Below are 16,317 nucleotides of genomic sequence, written 5' to 3' on the forward strand. Positions count from 1 at the left end.
CTTGATTTTTCAATGGCAAGGTACATATTATCGCATGCAAGGAGAGGTGTGAGAGGATGATGTGTTTCAGTCAGGAGGAAAAAGGATCATCGTTACGGAGGTGATCGAGCACTACCGACAACTGCCCTGGTGTTACTAACTCCGTGTATTACGAGCCAATGACACGTGGCTGGGGGCTACTGCTCACCGCTGCCTACACTGCAGTCCAGTAGGCCACACATTTCGGACTGAGTCTTGATTCAGCAATGGCCGAGTTTATATTGTTGTAACAGCATCATCTCAGACGTCATTCCCTCTCAGCCCCGGGGCACTAATTCTGTTCCCTGACATTCATGGACACTCTCTGGTTGAACTTTGGTGGTGTCTGAGTCTATGAACTGGGGGTTGTTTTCACCCTCATGTGGCTGATACCGAATTTGTGGTGAAACGAGGCTGTAGCATTCCACTCCTCCATTTGCTGCTTCCGGACGGCTTCTGCCCTCTGCATCATGCCCTGGAGGACACCTTCTACTCTCCCCCACAACCCTCTGCCACATGCTCCTTGGACATCGACGAGGACCCGCTCAGTCAGCGTGGCCCTGCCTTAGTGCACTGCAAGTCACTGTCCCATGGCGGTGTTCCTGTGCTGGACACTGTGCATCCAGGGCAACTAACTCTGTGCAGCTCAAGTCAGGAACCCTGTCTGATTGAGTATTGGATGGCTTCTGAGACGATGGCCTTAGGCTCATCAACGTCATGTGTCTGTGGCCCTGCGCTGTCCACTGCCTCCGGCCTAAACTTCGGTACACCAAGGCTCACACATCAAATCGAGTCCTGACCGGCCCGGACGTCGCATCACCGCACGAGGCACATGCCTGCACCACCAGGACCACCTCCAACTGCCAGTGTCGAAACAGTGATACTGGCCAACTAACGGAGATGCTCACGCCTCTCGTGGATGCCATCATCTGCCTGATACCCCGCTCAGCATTCCAGGGGCCACTAACTCAGTGCACCGCAACCCATGGGCCGTAACTGATTGAGTTTTGTGCTGTGGAGAGGTAACGCAGCAATGTCACCTCAGGTAATGTGGGAAACCTGGAACGATGATGAGGAAGATGATGCAGGTGTAACACACCCCACTGCAGCTGCATCAGGTATATCCCAAAGGGACACAATCCTAGACATTTGCTTCACATGAGCACGCTCAGCTGTAGTGCCCCAAACTCAGTGTTCTGCAACTCACGGACACTTCTGTTTGCCTATTGGGTTACCTCCGTACTTGCTCCGGCTACCTCCATGATGCTCCACAGTTGTTTCTGTAATGCAGGCGTGTTCTGTTTCCATTCTAATAGTATTCACTGTTCTAGTTGTTGCCAGCACCAACCACTGCATGAGGTCCGGCTTACACTCACCCCACACACATCCAGCACAGGCGTCACTGTACATGTGTCCCTGACAATAAAGGGACCGGGCGCATGTGCCCGTAGCCAGATCCACAAACTATCTGCGTGTGTCCATGTGGTCATAATATATGCAAGAGGGCCCTGGGCCCTACAACATTACATTGTGCTGTGTACAGCGGACGCAAACATGTCACCGCAGGCAGCAGTTTAGACCTTGGACATGTAGCTTTGTCGTCACCCACTCAATATGTAAGAGGAGTGGACTGGGCTGTCTTACGCAGGTCCAGCGTGGGTGTGTGAATGATAATTGCAGGCCTTCGGGCATGGTTCTGTACTGGAAGTGAGCAAATGCATGTGTCTCTGTTGCAGTGTGGGCCTCCTTTGTTGGGTGTAGGTGGTTCCTGAAGGGAAAAAGGCACCCACATATGTGATCTAGTTCGTCTTCCATGGGTTCGGACCCATCCCCACACCTGTTCGGACACCCCCTTTTGGCATTCTGACACCTGGCATTGGAATGCCATGTGTGGCTCGGTGAAGTTTTGGTGGCCAGCAGTGCTGGCGGGTGCTTCCTGCTGTGTGGTCTGTGCAGGGGCTGGGTTCTCCTCTATGTAGCTTGGCTGCCCTGGTGGTGGGTTTCCTGGGATGTCCATGAGCTGTTGTAGGGCGTCTGTGTCGAAGGTGTGGTGGTCCTCTCCAGCATCACTGATGCGTTGTCTTCTCTGCTCTGCTGGAGGTGTTGTTTATCCCTCTGCAATGTGAGGGGGAGATGCATGTTGACATTGTGTTAATGTAACTAATCTAGGGCTACTTCATACATTAATTATGTCAAAACATTGAAAGATGAAAACACAATAGTGACACTAATGATTGAAAAAATACAAAAATAATTTATTAATCCTCATAACACATTTGATAAATATAAAATACATGCATTTAGGAAAGAAAGTTCTGCAGAGACTAATAATCGAACAACATTCTTACCGCATTCATTCAATACACAGGCATACTACATTCAAGTAATCATATTGATATATATGATCTTCTTAGCAACAAAAACGTATTAGTTCGGATTTGATGTAGCAAAACAATATGATGAACACATGATTCTTTGGGTGGTTTTCCAGAATAACTCAACACGTGTTTCGACAGACAACTGCCTTCATCAGGAGTTCCACCACCGAATGTTGTGCTCAGACTTTTTGATCAAGGTCCATGTAGAAAGATGTAAAATGGGACGACAATTGCAAGTGTACAATTCTATATGCCCGTAGTCAGGATATAGATTCTTGAACTGTATTGGACACTGATAAATACTCGGTCAAGCTTTAAACCGTCATGAATGTTGGCGCTTTGTTCTTGTTTACATGCAGACTGTATGACAATGTACATTTTGACTGTTTGGGAGGTGCAGCATTTTGATGCGGGCCAGTGGACATATGGACTACATGATGGATGTGAGGTTGTATGCGTACATTTCCATCTCCCAGTTTCCTGCTCTGTTAGATGTTGTTGGCCTGTTTCTGCGCATGTGCGGCGCCAGTTGTGTCCTCTGTTCTACAGTGTCGGGGTTGCACATTGTACCACATTGTCGTCAATGTGGATGTGCTGTTTTTGCTATGTGTGTGTGCTGCAGTGTGCCAAGGGGTTCAGGGACATGATCCAGGGTCATTGTGGGTGTGCAGTGTGCTACACATCGTTGTGCATGTGTGCCATTGTGCCCATCTCCCCCGTCCCCCCAGTCCCTGGTCATTACTCACCCTGTTGATGTTGTGTCAGGTCCTCTCAATCAATCAATCAATCAAGCTGTGTCCGGACCCCAAACTCCTGTCGCCGTTGCTGCCTTCCTGTTGGCAGCGGGTTTGTGCTTGGTTTAGATTTTCACATCATGCCAGCACCTCTTGGCCTCCTCCATTGGCCTCCTTGATAGACCGACTTTATTCACATTGGTCTAATTGTGGTTCAGTTGATGGTAGTGTCCTGTCACCTCCGTGACGTTGATCTGGTTTTGCTGCAGACTGCACCCCATCTTTCTCTTCCTCTACTCCTTGCCCTTCCCGCCCCCGAAGTTCCTTGCTGGTGGTCTGTGGGGCTTGTGGGGTTCGCGTTGGCCTCTCAATCAATCAATCAATCAATCATGCCATTTGTATAGCGCACTACTCACCCGGGAGGGTCTCAAGGCGCTTGGGGGGAGGGGTATGCTACTGCTCGAACAGCCAGGTCTTGAGTTGTTTCCTGAAGGCGAGATGGTCCTGGGTCAGCCGAAGGTGGATGGGGAGGGAGTTCCAAGTCTTGGCAGCCAGGTAAGAGAAGGATCTTCCTCCGGCGGTGGCTCTTCGGATGCGTGGTACGGCTGCGAGGGCGAGGCTGGTGGACCGTAGCTGGCGGGTGGGCGTGTAGAAGGTCAGGCGGTCGTTGAGGTACTTGGGGCCCAGGTCGTGGAGAGACTTGTGTGCGTGGGTGAGGAGCCGGAACGTGATCCTCTTGTCGACGGGGAGCCAGTGCAGCTTCCTCAGGTGGCTGGAGATGTGGCTGCGTCTGGGAACATCCAGGATGCGTCGGGCGGAGGCGTTCTGGATGCGCTGGAGTCTTTTCTGTAGCTTGGCTGTGGTTCCGGCGTAGAGGGCGTTTCCGTAGTCCAGTCGGCTGGTGACGAGTGCCTGGGTGACAGTCTTCCTGGTCTCGGTCGGGATCCAGCGGAAGATCTTGCGAAGCATACGCAGGGTGTTGAAGCACGATGAGGAGACGGCGTTGACTTGTCTGGTCATCGAGAGGGAGGGGTCCAGGATGAAGCCCAGGTTGCGTGCGTGGTCGGTTGGCTTGGGTGCGGTGCCCAGGGCTGGGGGCCACCAGGAGTCGTCCCAGGCGGAGGGCGAAGATCCCAGGATGAGGACTTCCGTCTTGTCCGAGTTCAGTTTCAGGCGGCTGTCCTTCATCCACTCGGCGACGTCTTTCATCCCTTCGTGTAGGCAGGTTCTGGCGGTGTCGGGGTCTCTGGTGAGGGAGAGGATCAGCTGGGTGTCGTCGGCGTAAGAGATGATGTTGAGGTTGTGCTGGCGTGCGATGGCTGCGTGAGGTTTCATGTAGATGTTGAAGAGGGTGGGGCTGAGTGAAGATCCTTGCGGGACGCCGCAGATGACTTCGGTGGCCTCGGAGCGAAACGGGGGGAGGCGGACTCTTTGTGTTCTTCCGGCGAGGAACGAGATGATCCACTCCAGTGCCTTCTCTTGGATACCGATGTTGCTGAGGCGCTGGACTAGGGTGTGGTGGCAGACCGTGTCGAACGCAGCGGAGAGGTCCAGGAGGATGAGGGCCACTGTTTCCCCCTTGTCGAGCAGGGTCCGGATGTCGTCGGTGGCTGCGATGAGGGCGGTCTCGGTGCTGTGGTTGGCTCTGAAGCCGGACTGCGAGGGGTCGAGGGATCCGTTCGTCTCGAGGAAGGCGGTCAGCTGTCTGTTGACGATCTTCTCGATGACTTTAGCAGGAAAAGGGAGGAGCGAGATGGGGCGGAAGTTTTTGAGATCGGTGGGGTCCGCTGTAGGTTTCTTCAGGAGGGCGCTGATCTCGGCGTGCTTCCAGTTCTCCGGGAAGGTGGCGGTGTTGAAGGAGGCATTGATGATGTTCCGGAGTTGGGGTGCGATGGTGGAGTCGGCCTCTGCACTCGGTCCGGGTGCATCCATGTTGCTACGCACTTTGGGTTGTTTTTGGTGTGTTCTTTTTGTTGCTTTTATAGTGCATTTTCACGCATGACACATGGGATTTGCATGCCTGTCGCTGGTTTTCACAGCTTTTTGTATCGCGATTGGCCTCATCGCAACCTATTTAGCATTAGTGTTTCGCATTTTTGCGGCATCGCATTGACTTTATCGTTGATATTTGTCATGTTGTTCTGGGCCTATCGCATGGTGCCTCTGTGTTGTGAATACTTAGTTAACACGGCGTTATTTTCCCAAAATGGACTGCGATGTGAGGAGTTGCGTTAAGCTCAATTTGAGGTACTTATCACACGTTCTTGAGAATATGCCCCAAGTTTTGTTCCTAGTATACCTGGTCCTGAAAAAAGCCATTGTGACTTAAAAGCATTCATAATTGGTCTGAAACATGTCAACCGAACACCAGGATGTGTAATACCATTATTTTCTTACCCTGCATCTACTGCATCTAATTGATCTACCTAATGTATCTGTAAATACAATTCTCGATTGATACAGACAACTTTGAGGTAATTTAAAATTCCTCTCACAAATTCACAATCACATAATAAAAATTTTGCTCCACAGTAATCAGGCATTGCAGTACACCTGAAATGCGCTAGGTTTCCCTGGGACATGAGTTTATGACATTTAGGGCCTAATGGTAGCTATCTCGTTCTTGTTTGGTTTTGATAAGGAAGGAAATTGTCAACTTTCTTAAAATGGCATTTTCAAAATTGTAAATCAAAATCTGACTATCATGAACGAGGATTTTCATTACAATTCCAAATACACCAAACATGAACTGATTGCTTGCTCCCATTTTTGTGAATTACAGCTTACTAAATGTCATTTGGTAACTCCAATGTTATCCTATCGAAGAGGTAGGCCTTGCAGTAGAGTAAAGTGAATTTAAGAGTTTTTCACTACAGGGACATGTAAAACTAAAACAAACATGCCCAACTTTTTAAATACACTGCACCCTGCCCTCTGAGCTGTCCAGGGTCTACTCTTGGAGGCATTAAAAAGGAAGGTTTGGGCTTGACAAACGTTTTTGTTTGCCAGGTCGAAATGGCAGTTTAAAGCTGCACACATAGACTGCAATGACAGGTGTGAGACATGTTTACAGGGCTACTTAAGTCGGTGGCACAATAAGAGCTACAGGCCTACTTGAAGCATTTAAATTACAGGCCCTGGACACATAAAGAATCACTTTAGTAGGGCCTACAAGAAAATCAAATATGCCAACGGGGGATCAGCCAGTGTTGCAATGTTTTAAGGAGGTAACACATGTACTTTAGCACTGGTTAGAAGTGGTAAACTGCAGAGTCCTAAGGCCAGCAAAAATGAGATCAGCAAAAAGTGGAGGAGGAAGGCAAAACGTTTGGGGAAGACTACACTAAGACTGACAGGTCTAACATCATTCTACCTCTTTATCTACTTGTGTCCTTGCATCTGTCCATTAACTCCCATTGAAGTGACACTAAAGGACAACAAAGTGTTGGCTCACCCAGTTTAGGTGGAGGAGGATAAGACAAGAAACCTATCTCAAAATTACCCTACAGGGATGATCCATGAGATAACTCTGACTCACCCCAGATACAGTGGAAGGTCGCAAGATCTGGCCCACTCCATAAAATACCAAAGTAGATAAAAGCATCTTCTTACAACTAGCCATCTATACATTCACTCTCCACAGAATGAAGACGCTTCATACAGCACATTCACAGACATGTGTCTGCCCCCAAGAATATAGCCATGCAATTGCCCATTGCTGCAGTGCACAACCCCTCAGAGCATGCAGTTGAAAAGAGAGATCCAGGATAACAAGATGGTTACATGGGCAAATGAGAAAAGGGAACATAGGGTGAGGTATATTACCAGGATGGTACTTCTCTGAACAAATCACAACAGAGTGACTTAACCACTTTGATATGACAAATCTTATTCTTGGGATTAACATGATGTTTGATAATAGCTTTATCTTATACTAGCAGCCCGTCCCAACGTTGTCCGGGTATGAAATAGAATGTGTGTATTTGGCAAGGGCAATTTATTTTAAAATCTCGCGGTAGACAACATTTTTTGTTTCATTAGAATAGGGACAGAGAAGGCCCAGCTGTAGCCCTGGTTGATGTTAGCAGGCGCGTGTAATTGGTGTAGTGATCCGCCGCCTGAGCCTGGCTACAGCCCTGGTTGATGTTAGCAGGCGCGTGTAATGTCGTTGAATGAGAGAGTTATCAGCCGCGGGTAAATCCGTTTAATGAGAGAGTTGAGTGACAGCGAGTAGGAGAGGCTGCAGTAATTGTCCCGGCAGACATGCTCATTTGCGTGTTCCCCGCTTGAGGCCCAGATGCAGGCCTGTTTGATGTTAGTAGGTGCGTGTTCCCCTGCTTGAGGCCCAGCTGCAGCCCTGGTTGATGTTATCAGGCATGTGTAATTAGTGTACTGATCTGCCGCCTGAGCCCGGCTAGAGCCCTGGTTGATGGTAGCAGGCGCGTGTAATTTCGTTGAATGAGAGAGTTCAGTAACAGCGCGCAGGAGAGGATGCAGTAACGTTACTTACCAGGCCACCAGGTGAACGCGTTTGTCACGCCCCCAGCACACGGCCACAGCAGACGATCTTCTGATTAATGTACGACCCACATGGCATGAAGGGCGGAACGTAGCACACGCCCCCAGCGTGCCCCTGGATGCGGCGCAATTGTGTTCACATGGCATGAATGCCGGACACACGCCCCCAGCGTTTCTCACGCCCCCAGCGTGTCACACCCCCAGCGTGCCCCTTGATGCTGCGCAGCAACGTAATTGGCGCTTGTATGTACGACTCACATGGCATGAAGGGCGGACACACGCCCCCAGCATTTGTCACGCCCCCAGCGTTTGTCACTCCCCCAGCACACGCCCACAGCACTACGCAGACACGCCCACAAGGGACTACTTTGCTGGCACGGTTCTTTTACCTTTTAAATGTATAGAGGAGTTGGCCTAACGGCTAAGGCGCTCGACCTCGGACCTAAGGATCTGGGTTCGAGTCTTGGTAACGACGCCAAACCTCCTGTGATTCTGGGCAAATCACTTAATCTCCCCGTGCCTAACAAAAATGAATGTGTGTCCTCATGTAACGTAACTGGTGCTATGTAAAGCGCTCTGATACCTGATTCAGTTCGGGTCAAGTTCGCACTATATAAAACTCTGCAAAAAAAAATAAAAAAATATGGTGCCCGTCTGTGTAGCCTATGTCCTTCTGCTGCAACTGCCCTTTCCAGCGCTGTATTGGGTGTTGTGATTGGTGCTGTGGTTACTGATATTACCCGCCTCAAAGGTTTGGGCTCTCTCTTTATAATATTAGTATGGATATAATAGAGGTTGTATGGCCTCTAAAATCTGAGTTATCCGGCTCCATTTTTAGTTGCTTTCAATATCACTCTTGTTATGGTGGTGCAATGTGGGTTGCTGGCTGCTAGCATATTGGGGCTGTTTTCTATTGTTTAAACATTTTGAAATTCACTGTTGCCGTTTGTAGCATTATAGGTGCTAGATTCATCCTTTCATCCTTCTGAGTGCATATATGGAATACCATCAAATGGGTAATACAAACATCTGCTCTTTACAGCACTTAGGAACTGCAGAAATGTAATATTTAATATTAAGTAAAAAGATGTTCGTATGTCTAAAAGTAAGATTACTGTTGCAGGTTTTTGGACCATTACTGTTGGTGAGTCTCACTCACGGTAATTTCACAGCAATGTGTGTATACCCGCAGTGTCCACCTTTTAAAATAAGTCTGCTGCAGTGCAGCTAGGCTGGTAACAAGTGAACATGAGTTAGTTTTGATGATGATTCTTATAATTCATTGTTGAAGACTGAGTTGGAGCAGTTCCATATCACCATGGAGTTGCATGGATGATTCATATTCATCTGGGTTTCCAGGACCTGGGGGAACAATTGCTCAGTGGATTTAACTTGTAATCAAAGATTTCAGATTTAACAACAGGATCTTCAAATCTAGTTCATGATGGCAGAAGATCCATTCTCATTGCATGGCCTTCAATCCCCAAGTACAGCAGCAGAGAAGAGACTGAAACAATGCCACAGATAGCCCAGCATATGAAAACAAGCACACAGAGACAAGCTGACCCCTTGAATGTTACACGTCCACATAGGTAACAACACACAGATGGCTCAGAGCACAAACATGTAACACAATAGTGCAAATGCTTTGCAGCAAAAGTGTTTGTAGTAATTCACAGTTGCATGACACATGTTTTCATACTTATGATAGCCTCATCCATTTTATTTAATAATTGTATTTATTTATAGAGTTTTATATAGCGTGAAAAGACCCTTTCGGGTGATAGAGCGCTTTAGAAGACTAACAAAGGTAGTTATGAAACAAATGGTAAACAATATACATGATGTAGGACATGTAGATAATAGTTACAAAGCAAAAAGTGAGAAGGACGAACCGGAACAACATAGTCAATCGTAAATACTGGCATAGGTAAAATCCAATAGGAGTCCCGGCTGTGTGTGGAGGATTGATAAATGGAAGTATCAGCACAGATCTCGGTGGAATGGATGAAGGTATGCTAGTATGAAACGTCAGACAAGCAGATAAGCGGCACGCAAGAGATTGAGGTGTGGCCTTAATGTGAGTGGAATCTGTTGGATAGTAGAGGTTTTACTTCCTTTTTGAAGATAGATGTGGATGGGTTGCATTTAGCCTGCAGGGGGAGAGAGTTCCAGATTTTAGGGGGAAATCTGGGAAAGGCTCACTTGTAGGTTTTCTTTTTGTTGAATTTTGGTAAGAAGTTTGTGCTTCTGCAAGACCTGTTTCCGCCAGATAGGGTATATTTCTGGGTCATATCGGAAGAGGTGTTGTGGTGAAGCGCTTTGTAGGTCATACAGGCTATTTTGAGATGGATCCTAGGCTCATTGGATAGCTATTTCAGTGAATGGAGGACAGAGGTGATATGATCACGTTTTTTTTGAGCCAGTGATGAGCCTTGCTGCCGCGTTCATGGTAGCCATCAGTGGTGCAAGTTTGATTTTCAGACGACCCAGAATGGGCAGCACTACCATAGTCTAATTATGATATCACAAGTGCTTGAACTGCTGTTTTGAGATCTGCCATGGGAAGGAAAGGTTTTAGTAACCGTAATGCATGTAGATTATGTTTAGCTCTTCTAGTGGCAGCACTGATGTGACCTTGCACTGAGAGGGCATTGTACAAAAGTGAATCCTAGGGATTTTACTGAGTCAATGATGTGTGGGGTACAGTTCAAGGCAGTAAGATGTGAGAGCCAGTCTTTGATACTAGGGCGATACTGGGCAATGAGATCAATAAGAATTCTGTTTTGATGGCATTGTGTTTGAGGTGGTTACGGGTCAGCCAATGTTGGGTTTTTGTCTCATGTTGCGGGTGGTGATGTCATCAGGAGAGATAATTTCCATGTAGAGTTGAATATCCTCCACATACATGTGGTAGGAAATGTGTCTGAGTATTTTGGTTAGGGGCTCCATGTACAGGTTAAAAAGTGTCGGGGAGAGAGTAGAGCCTTGGCGGATGCCGAGCATCACTGGGGACTGATCGTAAAGAGTGGGGTTGATTAAAATGCGCTGAGATCTGTTGTGAATGGATGAGGTGAACCATTTTTACATGGTACCGGAGAGGCCCATCCTGTGTTCTAAAAGGTTCAAAAGGGTTTTATGATTGACAGTGCTGAACGCATTTGACAGGTCAAGTAGGATTAGCAAGCAAGATTAATTCTGGTCAAGTGAGCGTACAGCATCGTCAACGAAGTGGGCCAGGGCAGTTTCGGTGCTATGGCCCAGTCTCAATCCAGATTGACATTGGTCGAGGAGTTGGAATTGATCGATGTGACTGCGTAACACACATTTTTCCAAGAGTTTGGCCTATTTAGGGATATTGGAGACATGGATGCAGTTGTTGGGATCGCTCAGATCAGAGTTACTTTTTTTTTAAATATTGGGGTAACCTGATCACTTTTTAGGCAGTCAGGTATAGAATATTGGGTAAGTGAAGCATTGATAATCCTAGTCTATTAGGGAAGTAGAAGGTGAATGGACTCATTGAGGAGCTTGGAAGGAAGGGGATCGTTGGAGTGATTGGAATATCTGAGATGTAGCTTTCATTGAAGGTTTTAAACTGGACCAAGCAGCATTGCTTTTAGGAGAGGCGCACTCTGCTGCCTGACTCTCGGAAGGTATCACAGCGTAGCTTCGCAGCACTGCTCTGCCCATAAAGCTTGAGTCATTTCTAAGAGCGCACTGTTTTACATTTTAGCCTTGTTTCAAGTGCGCTGTTTTAACCCTTTTAGCCTGTTTTAAAACTTACTGTCACTGAATTTGAATTTGAATTTGTGCCTGTTCTGTACTGTACTGCATTATTTCATTTACTAGTATTGCACACAAAGTCTTACCGTGTTTTCAGTAGCCCATAGAGTGAAGGGAAGCCGATCCTCCCTCTCAGACCATAGAGAGGATTGCTCCTCTCCTCGGTCTTGGAGTGGGTGGGTTAGCGGGCTAGATTCAAGTGGCTTGCCTACATATGGCGGCAGCTGTGTGGACGTACAGCTGAGAGGAGCACTCTGCTGCCTGACTCTCAGAAGGTATCGCAGTGTAGCTTTGCAGCGCTGCTCTGCCCATAAAGCTTGAGTCATTTCTAAACGTGCACTGTTTTAACTTTTTTGCCTGGTTTCAAGCGCACTGTTTTAACCCTTTTTGCCTGTTTTAAAACTTACTGTCACTGAATTTGAATTTGAATTTGTGCCTGTTCGGTACTGTACAGCATTATTTAATTTACTAGTATTGCACACAAAGTCTTACCTCATTTTCAGGATCCCATAGAGTGAAGGGAAGCCGCTCCTCCCTCTCAGACCATAGAGAGGATCTCTCATCCCTTCGGTCTCAGAGGGGGTGGGTTAGTGGGCTAGTTACAAGGGGCTCACCTACATATGGCGGCAGCTGTGCGGATGCGCAGTGGACGCACACAGCGGGCACGCCGCTGGCTAAAAGCTAGCCCGTCTGTGCCGGTCCACACCCAGCCGGGACCAGGGGCCATAAACCCTGCCCAATTTTGTGTGGTCCCCGCAAATATAATCAAGTTCTCGAAAGAGGAACTTGAAGCACTCAGGCCTGCTATGTCCCCATCCTGACTGCACTCACTTGATGCCAACAAACCTCTGAGCTGCCAACAATGTGGCTTCTCATCAGACACATCCCCACTGATTGGCAGTCACAAAGAGTAGACGAATAATATCTTAAAATACTGGAAGATGGGTCTAATCAATTGTAGATCCATCCCAGGACATAATATTGAAATTGGGATGCTTATAGAGGAGGAAAACCTTGGTGTATTGTTTCTCACGGAAACGTGGCTTCGAGAGAGCTCCTCTCCAGACATTATGGGCACCCTCCCCCAAGGCTATGAGATACATCAACTTGAAAGGGAGGGTAAAGTGGGAGGCATCATTGCCATCATTTTCAAATCACATCTGGGCTGCTCCACCACCCCCCTAATATAGGCAACTGCGAGGCCATTGCGTTTAGACTGCCCTCACCCCCACATCCTCCTTCTCGGGCAGCCTCATCTACAGGCCACCAGGTACATGTACATGCTTTGTAGAGGCCATCCCTGATATCCTGGCCAGCCTGATCATAGGGCAAAGCTGTTTCACCTCACTAAGGGATTTTAACATCCATGTGGATGACATAAACAACCCATCGGCCAAGAGACTTTTAGTCGACCTCAAAACCTTGCAACTCACTGAACTGGTGAGCTCAGAAACCATGAAAAAGGGCACATTCTGGACCCCATCTTCTCTAATGACCCCAGATTACAGGTCCTCAATCCACTCCAGATTCCCGGGTCAGACAACTTTTTTATTCCCATTCTGTACCAAAATTCCCCGTCACCCAAGCCCTCAGGGGGTTGCTCAGCCCTAGGACGTAAATGGCCAAGGCTGGCCTACCAAATCCTGAACCAAAGATTTGGAGGCTACTACTTGACCAGACACAGTAAATCTTGATGAGGCACATACACGGTGGTCAGATTGGATTATAGGGTCTATTGATAGAACCTTTAAGAAGCCCATACCCACTGGGGTTCAGGCCCCAACTAGCAGCCCAAAAGAAACATCGTAAAAAGCTAGGGAGAAGCTAGAGGAACACGTACGTACCTGACCTCAAATCAGCTTATAAAGCAGCTAACCAGCAATATCACAAGTATATTAGGAAAGCACGGGCAGTCTTCTTTGAAGAAAGAATTGAGAGGTCCTCCAACTCTTTAAAAGAAATATTCAAGATAGTAAAATCCCTTACTACAATTGAATCAGGCACACACATCCCCCAACCTTCAAAGGAGAGATGAAACAATTTAGCCAACTTCTTTAAGAGTAAAGTGAAAACATTTATAACTCACTTCACTCAATAACAGGTGGGACCTTTGGAGAGACAAAGGACTCTACAGACAAGCCAGTGCTCCATTCAGGCTCAGAACCGCCCAAACCCACCCCTTCCCTATCTTTTCTCACCTTCCCTAAGCTGAACAAAGAACGAGCGGGCTTGCTTCTAAGCAACATCAAATCAAGTTCTCCAATGGATCCCGCCCCCCTCATATCCTTCTTCAAGGGATGATCCCATCCGGGACAAACTGGCCAATCTCATCCCTCTTTCCCTTGAGAAAGGCATAGTACCCAAAGAATGGAAGCATGCCATTGTAAAGCCTCTGCTGAAAAACCCCCAACTGGACCCCACATCCATGGGAAACTATTGTCCCATTTTATTGTTGCCCATCCTGGGAAAGATTGCTGAGAAACATGTGACTAGTTCCATCTCGCAATTCCGGAGTACCTCAGGGATCGTCTCTGAGTCCGACTCTCTTTAAAATTCACCTGAGCCCATTAGCACACATAGTGCAGGAATTCAGATTGTCCATAGTATCATACGCGGATGATACCCAACTGGTGGTCTCGATGGCAGAAACCCCCAACTCCAACCACCGGCAAATACTTCTCTGTCTGGAAAAAATAGGAGCTTGGATGGCCTACTGTAGCCTCAAACTTAACAGGGACAAAACAGAGCTCATGCTTCTAGGCAATGGTCCAGGCCCAGGCCCTGAGATTAACTGGCCAGGAAACTGGGGGCCTCCACCTATTCCAAAAACCTCCAAAAAGAACCTGGGGATGTGGTTAGACCAAAACCTAGCCATGGAACCGCAAGCCAAAAAACTCACGGGGCCTGCTTTGGCATCCTTCGGATGATCCGAAAGATCTTGACCTTAATCCCAGAAAAATTGAGAAGGACGGTGGTACAGGCCTTGGTAGTCTTGCAATTAGACTATGGCAATTCTTTGTATCTTTGCTCCCCCCGATATGTTACAGACAGGTTGCAGGTGGCACAGAATGCAGAAGCCAGACTGCTTCTCAAGATCCTCAGACATCAGTCAATCAGATCATCTCTGAGGAAACTCCACTGGCTGCCAATTCAGGCCAGGGTTAAATTCAAGGCTCTTTGCCTGGCCCACAAGGCCATGTACAGGAGAGGCCCAACTATGCTACGATCCTTGGTCTCCCAGTTCTCTCCCCAAAGATGCCTTAGGTCAGGAGCTTGCTTCCTGATGAACACATCTAAAGTCAAGAGAGCAAGATGGGGGGAAGATCCATTTCTCATTTAGGGCCAGATGTAGGAAGGCAAATACCGGTCGGTAACGGCAGATGGAGATGTAGGGGCCTGAAAATGTTACAAATCGGTATATTTACCGGTTCTGTAAATTTACCGATTCGGTAAAATACCTAATCGGTATATGTACCGAATCGGTAAATCTACATGTAGGTGGCACTGTAATCAGTGCCACAGGCCCTTACCGAATCGTTATTTACCATGGAATACTATTCCATGGTAAATAACGAATTCCTGTGTACATGCACATCTGTGCATGTACACCTGTGCCATGAACAATAAAGATAAATTTAGAATACGAGGATCTTGCGCATTGGATTTATACAAGAACCGGATTATGAACTGATTATCTGGACTGTGCCAACCAGAATAATGCTTTTTATTGATATGAGGATACTATAAATGTATTACTTAGAGTGCTCAGGGAGAACATTTTTTGGTTTAGTAAGATCTACTTCTGTGGATTGGGGTGGGTTTGAATGGTAACCAAACCCATCCCCCTTGGTAGCACCATGAGCAACTTGTGATTAATATACTTTCCCAAATATTTGCTGAGCGCCCTCAGGTAACTGGTTACCAATTAGAATAATTATCAATTTTATTGTTTGAAAAATGTTACAGTTCTCGACCTAGGGGCAAGTGATCATTCTGCTCTTAGTTTGGAGTGGGGCCTCTGCCAAACCAGTGGGACTATTGATAAAGAGATTAGCTGGTTTGATGACGATTTCAGGGAGGGTTGAAGAGTGAAGAATAGGAATCGCTGGCATTCAAATTTAAATTCAAGCAGCGCCACCTTAAGAACATTGCTTATGGAACTCTATGTACCCATAAAAAGAGGGAGTTTTATAAGTTAAATTGTGAACTAATGCTCGCAGCCATTATGGATAAGAATAGTAAGATGTTCTGGAGGCTGGTGAATTCTGTAACCCTCTCATTTCCCTCTCATCTTCACTTGAAGCACTGATAAGTGAAGAAGACTGGTACACCTTTATTTACTCGCTCTATAGTGGTGGAGATCCTGAGAATTTGTAATTGAGTCCGGCATGTTTCCAGGCAGATGTAGAAGCAGTTGCAAATACTCAGGCAGCAGTTATTTTGTTTTAAATAATCTGTAATATAAAAGCCTTTAGGACGAGTGGCCCAGATGGACTGCAGTCCGTGATCTTCAAGAAAGACCCCAGGGATGGGAGATTAGTTCTGAGTGGGTTTTTCAAATAGGTAACATAGAGAGGCTCCCTCCCAGATTTCTGGAAAGCCGCCACAGTGATGCCCATTCACAAAAAAGGGAAAATGGACCTGCCTACTAATTATCAGTTGATCTCCCGACTAGTTATTCCATCCAAACGTTTTGCTCAAACACTGTTGAAGCATCAAGTGGCCTGGGCTTTTGGTTCTGTACTGATCTTTGTGGAGCATGGGAGCTTTAGACCAAAGCACTCAACTATGGACCACTGTTTCACGCTGAGGGAGATTAACAAGGAGGTCAATGTAACTGGTGCTTCATTGACTTCCGAGCGGCATTCGAGAGGGTGGTTAGG

Source organism: Lissotriton helveticus, chromosome 2_2, assembly GCF_964261635.1.
Source record: "Lissotriton helveticus chromosome 2_2, aLisHel1.1, whole genome shotgun sequence".
NCBI classification, from domain to species: domain Eukaryota; kingdom Metazoa; phylum Chordata; class Amphibia; order Caudata; family Salamandridae; genus Lissotriton; species Lissotriton helveticus.